This window comes from Dendrobates tinctorius, unplaced genomic scaffold, assembly GCF_039654945.1.
Source record: "Dendrobates tinctorius isolate UK_male_01 unplaced genomic scaffold, ASM3965494v1 ptg000250l, whole genome shotgun sequence".
Taxonomy (NCBI): Eukaryota; Metazoa; Chordata; class Amphibia; order Anura; family Dendrobatidae; genus Dendrobates; species Dendrobates tinctorius.
Window position 1 is genome coordinate 57,892,263 of NW_027361917.1, and position 12,191 is coordinate 57,904,453.

Below are 12,191 nucleotides of genomic sequence, written 5' to 3' on the forward strand. Positions count from 1 at the left end.
TATATACTGCACTAATTATGCACTAATTATACTAAAATGTAATGTTTTAATAAAAGTGAAAAAATTAAACATAAAAATTGAAATCATCACCATTTCACTCAATTAACCCCTTAAAGGGAATCTGTCACCCCATTTTTGAGATATCATATAATGATATCATTCAATTGTGTGTCACATAAGGATTCTCTTAGTACTTTTGCTTCCCCCTGACCCCGCACCTTTCATGCATAAACACCTTTTTTAGGTTCAGATGTATGTAAACTGCCGCTGTCGCGTCCTCTGGACGGGGCTTATTCAACTGCTCCCCCCACCTGTCTTGCTCTGCGCATTTCTTCTTGTGTAGAGCAAGACAGGGAGGGGGGGAGCAGTTGAATAAGCCCCGCCCATTGGACCAGACCGTGGCAGTTTATATACATCTGAACTGATATAAAAAAGGTATTTATGCATGAAAGTTGCGGGGTCAGGGGGAAGCAAAAGTACTAACAGAATCCTTATGTGACACACAACTGAATGATATCATTATATGATATCTCAAAAAAGGGGTGACAGATTCCCTTTAACCACCGCTAATACACCTTTTAATGGCAGCAGTTAAGGGTACTTATTCCTCAGCGCTGCTTTTTAACGGCACTGAGAAATAAGGTTATAGCTACCCCCATCATCAGAAAATCTCAGGTGTCTTGGTTACCAGGCTAGCTGAGACCCCAGAGAACATTTTTACAGACCCCACTGTTGTGATCACCGTTATTCACTGAATAATGGCGACAGCGAAAAAAAAACCTCATTTCCCATTTAATTTCTCTCCTCTGATGTGATCTAGCACATCAGAGGAGAGAGAAATGGGGTCCCCCGAGCCTCCACGGTACCTCCAGTGTCCCAGGACCCTCCTGCATCCCCCAGTACTGTTCCTTTGGCCCTCGAAGTCTTCTTCCAGGAAGAAAATGGCAGACACATCCAGATTTTTCCTATTGGTTCATTTTGATCACTGTGATAGACCCTATCCCGGTGATAAAAATTAAAAAAAAGTAAATCAATCTGCCTCTCGTCTCTAAAATGAGAAAAAATAAACAAAAAAAATTCTTACAAATTTCTGAATTTTTCTCAACACTTAATCCCTTCACGACATATAATATATATACTGTATACATATATATAGAATATATATATTATTATAAGTTATTAGACCATCTCCAAGCAGCTTGATGTTCCTGTGAGTACAGCTGCACATACTGTATTATTCAGAAATTTAAGCTCCATGGGAGTGTAGCCAACCTCCCTGGTCGTGGCCGCAGAAGGAAAATTGATGACAAATCAAAGACACGGATAATACAAATGGTAACAAAAGAGCCCAGAAAAGTTTCTAAACAGATTAAAGGTGAACTTCAAGCTCAAAGAACATCAGTGTCACATCGCACCATTCATTGTTGTATGAGCCAAAGTGGACTTCATGGGAGACAATCAAGGAGGACATAATTGTTGAAAAAAACCATAAAAACCCAGACTGGAATTTGCCAAACTACATGTTGACAAGCCACAAAGCTTCTGGGAGAATGTCCAAAGGACAAATGAGACAAAAATTGAACTTTTTGGCAAGGCACATCAGCTCTATGTTAACAGTCGGAAAATTGAAGCATATCAAGAAAAGTGCACTGTCCCTACTGTGAAACATGTAGGAGGCTCTGTTATGTTCTGGGGCTGCTTTGCTGCATCTGGCACAGGGTGTCTAGAATCTGTGCAGGGTACAATGAAATCTCAAGACTATCAAGGGATTCTAGAGAAAAATGTGTTGCACAGAGTCAGAAAGCTTGGTCTCAGTTGCTGGTTATGGGTCTTGCAACAGGGTAATGACCCAAAACACACAGCTAAACACACCCATGAATGGCTAAGAGGAAACCATTGGATTATTCTGAAGTGGTCTTCTATAAGCCCTGACGTAAATCCTATTGAGCATCTTAAGGAAAGAGCTGAAACGTGCCATCTGGAAAAGGCAACCTTCAAACACAAGACAACTGTAGCAGTTTGCTCTTGAGGAGTGGGCCAAAATACCAGGTGCAGAAGTCTCATTGACAGTTACAGGAATCATTTGAATGCAGTGATTGCCTCAAAAGGTTGTGCAACAAAATATTAAGTTAAGAGTACCATCATTTCTGTCCAGGTCTATTTCATGAGTTTTATTTTTTTAAAATTCTGTTGAAGCATGGTTGAAAAGCTATGTCTGACTTTCATCTGTTCATTTTCATAGATTTTACACTTTTTATTACTCTTGAAAAATTCAAGTTATTTCTGTCACCATTGTGGGTTTTTCTGTCATTAAATGAGGGGTACCAGCAATTTTGACCATGTGTGTGTGTCTATATATATATATATATATATATATACTAGCTGAAGAGCCCAGCGCCGCCCTGGCATAGTAACTAACTGTGGTTAGTTGTAGCAAATTATAATTATCCTCCATCCCATAGTCCCGTGCCCATATACCCATCACACATCCTCCATCCCATAGTCCCATGCCCATATACCCATCACACATCCTCCATCCCATAGTCCAGTGCCCATATACCCATCACACATCCTCCATCCCATAGTCCCATGCCCATATACCCATCATACATATTCACCATCCCATAGTCAAGTGCCCATATACCCATCACACATCCTTCATCTCATAGTCCCATGCCCATATACCCATCATACATATCCTCCATCCCATAATCCTGTGCCCATATACAAATCATACATATCTGCCATCTCATAGTCCCGTGCCCATATACCCATCATACATATCCTCCATCCCATAGTCCAATTCCAATACACCCATCACACATCCTCCATCCCAAAGTCCCGTGCCCATATACATATCCGCCATCTCATAGTCCCGTGCCCATATACCCATCAAACATATCCTCCATCCCATAGTCAAGTGCCCATATACCCATCACACATCCTCCATCCCATAGTCCCGTGCACATATACATATCCACCATCCCATAGTCCCGTGCCCATATACCCATCATACATATCCTCCATTCCATAGTCCAGTGCCCATATACCCATCACGCATCCTCCATCCCATAGTCAACCATTATGACATCATATTGAGCGGCGGCGGGGCTTGCGACCTATGATGACATCAGCATCGCCATGACAACCATTGTGACATCATAATGAGGGGCGGGGCTTGATACACACACTTTTTCCCCCAGTATGTAGATAGGGGCAAAATTGTTTGGTGAATTGGAACGCGCGGGGGTTAAAATTTTGCCTCACAACATAGCTTAGGACGCTCTCAGGGTCCAGACGTGTGACTGTGCCAAATTTTGTGGCTGTAGCTGTGACGGTGCGGATGCCTATTCCGGACATACACATACAAACACACATACACACACACACACACACACACATGCATGCACACTTTGAGCTTTATATATTATATATATATATATATATATATATATATATATATATATATATATATATATACAGTACAGACCAAAAGTTTGGACACACCTTCTCATTCAAAGAGTTTTCTTTATTTTCATGACTATGAAAATTGTAGATTCACTCTGAAGGCATCAAAACTATGATTTAACACATGTGGAATTATATAATTAACAAAAAGTGTGAAACAACTGAAAATATGTCTTATATCCTAGGTCTTCAAAGTAGCCACCTTTTGCTTTGATTACTGCTTTGCACACTCTTGGCATTCTCTTTTGGCTATTAAGCTAGATGTAGCAAATTACATGCCACTCTCTGATCAATATTTGTAATTGTTTCATATCTGTATTTGCATTTGGTTAATCGGGCACTAGTGCAATATGGCTCCTGCTTTGGATAGCAGTCACCCTTGTGTGTAATTTTTATCTTTGTATTTTTGTATTTAATAAAATTGTTAATTTTTGGGCAATTTATACTTATTCTTGTTGTTTATGGAGTATATATATTGTAAGGTTTGTACTCACTTAGCTGCATAGGAGGAAGCAGGAGGCACATTCTCTTTAACGTCCTTGTGAGTTTATTGGCTTCACAAACCATCAAATCCAGGACAGAAAGGTAAACAGTCTTTATGAATCACAAAACAGCCCTTAGCTGGGCTTGGTTCCCTCAGGTCCTGTGCACACACAGGCCAGGGCAATGTCCATAGCAGACGCTCTATCTGGAGCCACAGACACTGGAAGTCTTCTCCCTCCTGAGAACACAGACCACTCTGTATTGTCCCGCCTGGACACATGGAAGTCTGTGCATACTGCCAGACTCCCAAACACTCTCTCACATGTGCTAAACACCTCAATTACATAACCCTGTAATCACACCCATAGGTGAGGTATGGATCACATGGGCTGGTCACATGGTCATGACCTCACCACAGGTCCTGCCACCTGTAGGTCCTGAAGGAATTGGAAAACAGGGGTACAGTTAACACCGTCACCCAGAGGTGAGGCAATATGGGTAGCCAGACCCTCCCATCTCTCATAGCTACCCACAACCTGGACACAGTGCACTAAATGACGTCTTTAATGCTCATGTACACTAGAGACAAATACTCCGGGTTGCATCGCAGGAAGCATCCATCCATGGGAAATATACCTCCCATTAACCACGCGACCACCATAATATATATATATATTTTTATATATATTCACATACTCCTTTGAGCTGATTTGATACACAGCTTTGTAATGAAAGGCTGAACCTGGAACAATTTATTTCACACTGAACAGATATTTAGTGACCCAATTGTTGTTGCAGCCTTTAGGTGCACATCCCCCTTTGGACGTTTATTCCCACACTGTTTTCTATAATTATTATTTATATTTGTACGTTTAATTTTAATATACCGCATATAGTCGAGTATAAGCTGAGATTTTCAGCCCATTTTTTGGGCTGAAAGTCCCCCTTTCGGCTTATACGCGAGTTATAAACGAGGGGGGTCGGTGGGGGATGGGGAGCGGGGGTGTCAGATCATACTGACCCTGCCAGCGTGTCTCTGAAGCCCCCCTGCTTGTCCCACGGTCTCAAGCGCCTGCCTTCGGTGGTCACGTGGTACCGCTCATTAAATTCATGAATATGCGCATATTCATGTCTTTAATGAGTGACATCATGTGATCGCTGAAGGCAGGCGCCGGAGACCAGGAGAACGGGGCTGAGGAGACATGCCGGGGGGGGTGAGTATATGCAATTTTCACCTCTCCCCTTTCACACACTGCTCGCCGCTGCCTGCAGCCTCCTCTGTCAGTGATGTTCAGGTTAGAGGGTGCGGTGACGTGGCCTCTGCTGCCTGAATGTCACTGACAGATGATGTGGCATACAGCGGCGAGCAACAAGGGAACAGGGACCAGTGAATATCTCAGATGCCGGGTCCTGATCCAGCAGCGACGGAGAGGTGAGTATGTCATTTTTTTTTATTTGCAGCAGCGGCACATGGGCAGTATCTTATGGGGGCATATTCTATGGGGCATCTTATGGGGCATATTCTATGGAGCATCTTATGGGGGCCTATTCTATGGAGCATCTTATGGGGGCCTATTCTATGGAGCATCTTATGGGGGCCTATTCTATGGAGAATCTTATAGGGGCATATTCTATGGAGCATCTTATGGGGCATATTCTATGAAGCATCTTATGGAGGCATATTCTATGGAGCATCTTATGGGGCATAATCTATAGAGCACCTTATGGGGGCATAATCTATGGAGCATCTTACGGGGCAGCTTATTCTATGGAGCATCTTATGGGGCCATTATTAACCTTTATGGAGCAGCATATGGGGCATATTATTCTATGGAGCATCTTATGAGGCCATTATTAACCTTTGTGCAGCATTATATGGGGAGTATTTTGTATGGAGCATCTTATGGGGCCCATCATGGACTGTATGGAGCATTATATGGGGCTCCTGATTCAATATGGATATTCAAAAACATTTAACCTATTGATGTCTCAATTAATTTTACTTTTATTGGTATCTATTTATATTTTTGAAATTTACCAGTAGCTGCTGCATTTTCCACCCTAGGCTTATACGCGAGTCAATAAGTTTTCCCAGTTTTTTGTGGCAAAATTTGGGGAGTTGGCTTATACATGGGTCGGCTTATACACGAGTATATACGGTACCTTAATAAACTATCGTTTTTATAAAATTCTGCTGGAATCACTTTGTATTTCTAGACAAGATTGCCATAGATGTCAGAGTGCATTTAATAAAGCTCTTTCTTAATATGACATCTGCAGTTTCCATCTTGGGAGCATGCTCTGACACCTAGCCACTCTTTCCTAAACTTGCACAGCTGTTCAGTAATTGAGACATGCACAATTGAGAAATTTGGATATTGAGGCTTGGTATCATGCCAACACATGATGGGGCTTGCTTTTAATTATGTGACACTTGTATATAATAACTACCTATTATGGCACTAGTGAACATTAAGAGCTATTATATTAGGGACACTGAGATGATTATACACCATTTGAATGTGTATGTATTCTGCTATTTACAAATGTATTGCATAAATTACATGATTTCTATGGGAATTATGTATGTTACAAATATGTGATATATGCATTATATAACACTGCTTCAGAAATGTTCAGTATCTTGAACTGAAACATTGCCACATGGGCCAAGAGAGTAAAGTATTGTGTTACACCATATTGCTGGACTGCTGCTCCTGAGATTTAATATATACCTTGAATGCCCTACAACCCAACATCAGCTACATACAGAATATGTTGTTGTAAATAGCTCACTGAATATGAGAATGATACTGTAATATGATACCACTAATTTAACAAGTCAATTTCTGAATAATACACTTTGTGCTAAGGAACATTGTACACTCACTGGCCACTTTATTAGGTACACCTGTCCAACTGTGTGTTAAGACTTAATTTCTAATCAGCCAATCACATGGCGGCAACTCAGTGCATTTAGGCATGTAGACATGGTCAAGACAATCTCCTGCAGTTCAAACCGAGCATCAGTATGGGGAAGAAAGGTGATTTGAGTGCCTTTGAACGTGGCATGATTGTTGGTGCCAGAAGGGCTGGTCTGAGAATTTCAGAAACTGCTGATCTACTGGGATTTTCACGCACAACCATCTCTAGGGTTTACAGAGAATGGTCCGAAAAAGAAAAAAAATCCAGTGAGCGGCAGTTCTGTGGCCGGAAATGCCATGTTGATGCCAGAGGTCAGAGGAGAATGGGCAGACTGGTTCGAGCTGATAGAAAGGCAACAGTGACTCAAATTGCCACCCGTTACAACCAAGGTAGGCAGAAGAGCATCTCTGAACGCACAGTGCGTCGAACTTTGAGGCAGATGGGCTACAGCAGCAGAAGACCACAATGGGTACCACTCCTCTCAGCTAAGAACAGGAAACTGAGGCTAAAATTTGCACAAGCTCATCGAAATTGGACAGTAGAAGATTGGAAAAACGTTGCCTGGTCTGATGAGTCACGATTTCTGCTGTGACATTCGGATGGTAGGGTCAGAATTTGGCGTAAACAACATGAAAGCATGGATCCATCCTGCCTTGTATCAACGGTTCAGGCTGGTGGTGGTGGTGTCATGGTGTGGGGAATTTTTTCTGGGCACTCTTTGGGCCCCTTGGTACCAATTGAGCATCGTTGCAACGCCACAGCCTACCTGAGTATTGTTGCTGACCATGTCCATCCCTTTATGACCACAATGTACCCAACATCTGATGGCTACTTTCAGCAGGATAATGCGCCATGTCATAAAGCTCGAATCATCTCAGATTGGTTTCTTGAACATGACAATGAGTTTACTGTACTCAAATGGCCTCCTCAGTCACCAGATCTCAATCCAATAGAGCATCTTTGGGATGTGGTGGAACGGGAGATTCGCATCAGGGATGTGCAGCCGACAAATCTGCGCCAACTGTGTGATGCCATCATGTCAATATGGTCCAAAATCTCTGAGGAATGCTTCCAGCACCTTGTTGAATCTCTGCCACGAAGAATTGAGGCAGTTCTGAAGGCAAAAGGGGGTCCAACCCCTTACTAGCATGGTGTACCTAATAAAGTGGCCAGTGAGTGTACATACAAGTTGCAAATGCTTGGAACTTTGCTTTTAACTGCTGAATTTCAAATCAACTCTGATATTAGCATGAATAAGAAAATTGTGTCTGGAGCACATTACATCACCAAGTACAATGCCAAGTGTTTGATGTTGTGGGGCGATGGTGCCACTGGACTCTGGAGCAGTGGAAACATGACCTATGGAGAGATTAATCATGCTTATCTATCTAGCTGTCTAGCAGTCTGATGGACTAGTCTGGGTTTGTAAGAAAATTATACCTGTTTGACTACATTATGCCAACTGTAAAATTGACAGACTAATTCTATGGGATTGATTTGTAGGGTTTGGCCTGTGATTCTTAGTTCCAGCCAAAGAAAACCAGAATGCCTCAGCTTACCAAGACATATTGGACAATTTTATGCTTCCAACTTTCTGGGAAGTTTGTGGATGGCCCTCTTCTATTACACCATGACAGTGACTCAGGGAACAAAGCATGTTTGGGTGAGTCTGGTGTAGAAAACTTGACAGCCCCACACAAAGCCTTGACCTCAGCCCCATGAAAACACATTTGGGAACAACTAAAATGGAGACTAAGAGCCAAGCACTCTCATTCAACATCAGTTTCTCACAAATGCTCTTTTTGAGAAATGGTAAAAAATTTCTACAGACACTCAAATCTTTGTGAAAGCCTAAACAGAAGTATGAGATTGTCTATATATTATTGCCTCTTAATTTAGGATAGGATTTCCTAAAAGTTTATGTAGTTGTAATGTGTAAAAGTCCCAAAACTTTTGTCATTAAAGTGTAGATAGAGATAATTTGTGTTAGAGCGTAGTCACATGGCCACAGAACTCGGGCAAAGATCGCATTGTAATCCTCAGACTGGCCATAGGCTCTCCTGACCTTAGCGGGATAGCATGTATTTCTTTACAGTTGTCATGCTAAGGCCTGGAGAGCCAGCGGCCAGTCCAAGAATTGCAATGCAATCCCTCCACTAGTAATATGACCATCTGATTCTTCCCATACAGTCATTTTCATAATGTGGAAGTAGCAAAGCTGAGAAATTCTATGCCAAACATTTTCAAATCAAATAGTTAAAAAAATCTGCTCATGAAAAGCTCCCAGTAATGGAGAACAAAAACAGATTGTATAATATTACTTGCAAGTTGGCACCATGTTTTTTTGTTTTCTACGCTGATTTTTATACAAATATCGACAAAAATATCTAGCTATTTTGCAGCTTAAGAGTTCATTTATTTCCATGGCAACATCTACATCCTAGCAACTGGATATTGGTACTCAGCTGGTGAACAGAGGAAAGTGCATAGTTCTGAAAGTAGGGAGTTCAGAAGACAGTATGAGTTTAAATAGATTATGCTTGAAATTATTACAGGAAAATAATATAAATATGTAGTCATGTAGTCAAGTTGTATCAAAATTAATAATTCTCCATAATAGTAAAATAAATATAATAAGATGCTATATGTTGTATTAAGACATGTAACAGTTATCATCAAATATTAGAAGTTTTTTTGTGTAAGAGTTGAAAATATTCTGTAGCTCAATTAATCAGAAATACATCAAAAGAGTAGTTTCCAAGAATTGAGTTGGTAACCAGGCAGAAGACTGAGAGCAGCAGTTGTGGTGGATGATGATGATTACACCGACCAGATACTACTTGATGATGCAGCCTGGCCACCAGAAAGATGAATGAGAGAAGGGGTAGGAGTACAACTTGTGCATTAGGGACCTTACACAGTGTGTTCTTTCCTATATTCAGTGGCTCTGTTGAGACTTACATCCGAACACCCTTCAAAATGTGATTTGGGCATATGCGCTGATGGGGTGTTTGGCTATAATGGTGCAGACAGAGACACTGTGTACTCCATTGTGAATTATATTTTTCCATATACACCTTGTGGTGCAGTGACCGCTGTGTCCGCTAGGGGGCGCTGTGTGGGTGTCCAAGGACAGCCGTATAAGCATTTCCATTGCCCTGATAGGTGTAGGATACTGAAAAATCATAATGATCAGCAGAGGTACTCCTGAGTAGTACGTTACGTTACAGTGTGTCAGGGAAGTCTGTGTGTGGCTGTATGCAATAGGACCTTGGGTGAGGTCATAGCCATGTGATCACCTGTGGGTGTGGTTATGGACCATATAAGGTACCTGAGGTCTGGTCACAGGGGGTGAATGCTGGGACCTGATTGGTCCAGTTTGGAAGGTCCCGTGAGGAGAAGGATCTCCTCACTAACAGCACGTGTGGACGCTGTGACTAATGGTGATGTGTGCCTGACCGTTCCCAGGGAGAGGGAAGGAACGTTTGCAGTGTAAAGCAGCATGCAAGGTAACCCAGAGAGGGGACTGCAACTGAGAGACTGTATAGCCTGCTGGCTAGATGAAGCACAGCCTGTGTGATTAGGAGGGCTATAGGGGAGCAGAGCTCCAGTGTGAAGATACCCTGCTGGCTGCTATAAGACTGTTGCATATTACTGCTGGAGGTTTATGAAGGATGAATAAACCTCATGGACTATGATTTGTTGAAAATCCTGTGCCAGATGTGTTTTTGATCGCTGCAAGCGAGAACCCCCTACTTACATGACAGAGCTACCTCACAACCTATAGAAGGCTTCCACCAAGACATAGCCTACTAAGGCTGTATGTCTGCCTCCAATAGGTGTATACAACTGAAAATGATGCACAATAGAGCACACAGTGTCTCTGTCTACACTATTATAGTCAATGGACCAATCAGTGCATATGGCCAAATCCTGTTTTGTGGGGGTTCAGATGTTATCCCCAATGGGAGAACCGAACTTGGGATATTGATTTTGCTGGCCAAGTTACTTTTTCTATACAAACAGGTGATGTCACTTCATGTGCTGATGGAGAGCAGTAGTTCCTAGTCTATATCAGCCTGTATGTCCAAGCCATATTTTCCTCCTGAACACTGCAACACATTTGGTGACTGCCAGTATGGAAAACAGTTTGCACAACTGAAATGTCCACTTGTAGGACTTGCCACTAACATAACTTTGACCGTGACCAGAGCTTTCAGAATGTGTCAAGCTTTCCTCATCAACATTAGTTGATGCATCTCTTGCTCCTGTGCTAATCGTAAAAAATAGCAAATCTGCTCCAGAATATCTTTTTGACCAACATAGATTCTGACCTTTATCACTGATGCCAACAGTAACCCCTTCAGCTAGATGTCAACACATCCTTTACACCTCAACCTTCTTCCCAAGGCTTGATAACCACACAATTATCATCATTAGTTTGGGTCAGTCAGAATAACTAGTGTCCATGCATGGACCCCGAAAACAGACATCTCCAGGAAGTCAGTGTTACTGTTCAGGTTTGGCACCCTAAACATCAGCTGAAAGATTACCGCTGGTCACAGACGCCAACTGATATGAGAGTACTATTCCCATCAGAATACAGCTGCTGTCGCTGATAGCAGCAAGAGCACACAATTCTGATGAGAGTATTCATCACCTGGCACCTGTGCTACAAATAAATAAATACATTTTATCATCTATCATTATCATATCTGGTTATGAAGAATAGAGATGGGAGAACCTTTTAAGGTTCGGTTTGGATTTGTCAAACGGACCTCCATTCGCAAACAGTTCGCTGAATGGTTGGACTAACGTACCTGAACCCCATTACAATCAATGGGAGGCAAAACCAAATGCATAGACAATACCTTAAGTGGTGACAAAAAGCTTCCCATACAGCTAAAACTAGGGACAGACACCAGAAAAAGTGGAATCAATTGACCCACATTGGAAATTTGCAAAGAGCACAGCAATTGGAAGAGCAGCAGTGAGCCATGGACCATGCATGAGATATCAGGGCCTGGCCCAGCTTTTACAGCTTTTCTTTTTTTTATTCCAGCCACACTCATATGGCATAAACATTAGTTTCATACAGCAACATTGGTAGAACAATATAAGGAAAGTAACACAGGTAGTTGACTAAAAGTAAGTGCAGGCCTGCCTATCTGGGAGACCTACTTACAAGGGCAACCTACCAGATTGAGACTAAACTTGGAGTCTCCACATTTCAAACAAATAATTGTCACACAGCAAAAAAGTTACATCAATTTCCACAAAGTAGAAACAGTACAATAGGCCACTGACACACCTTC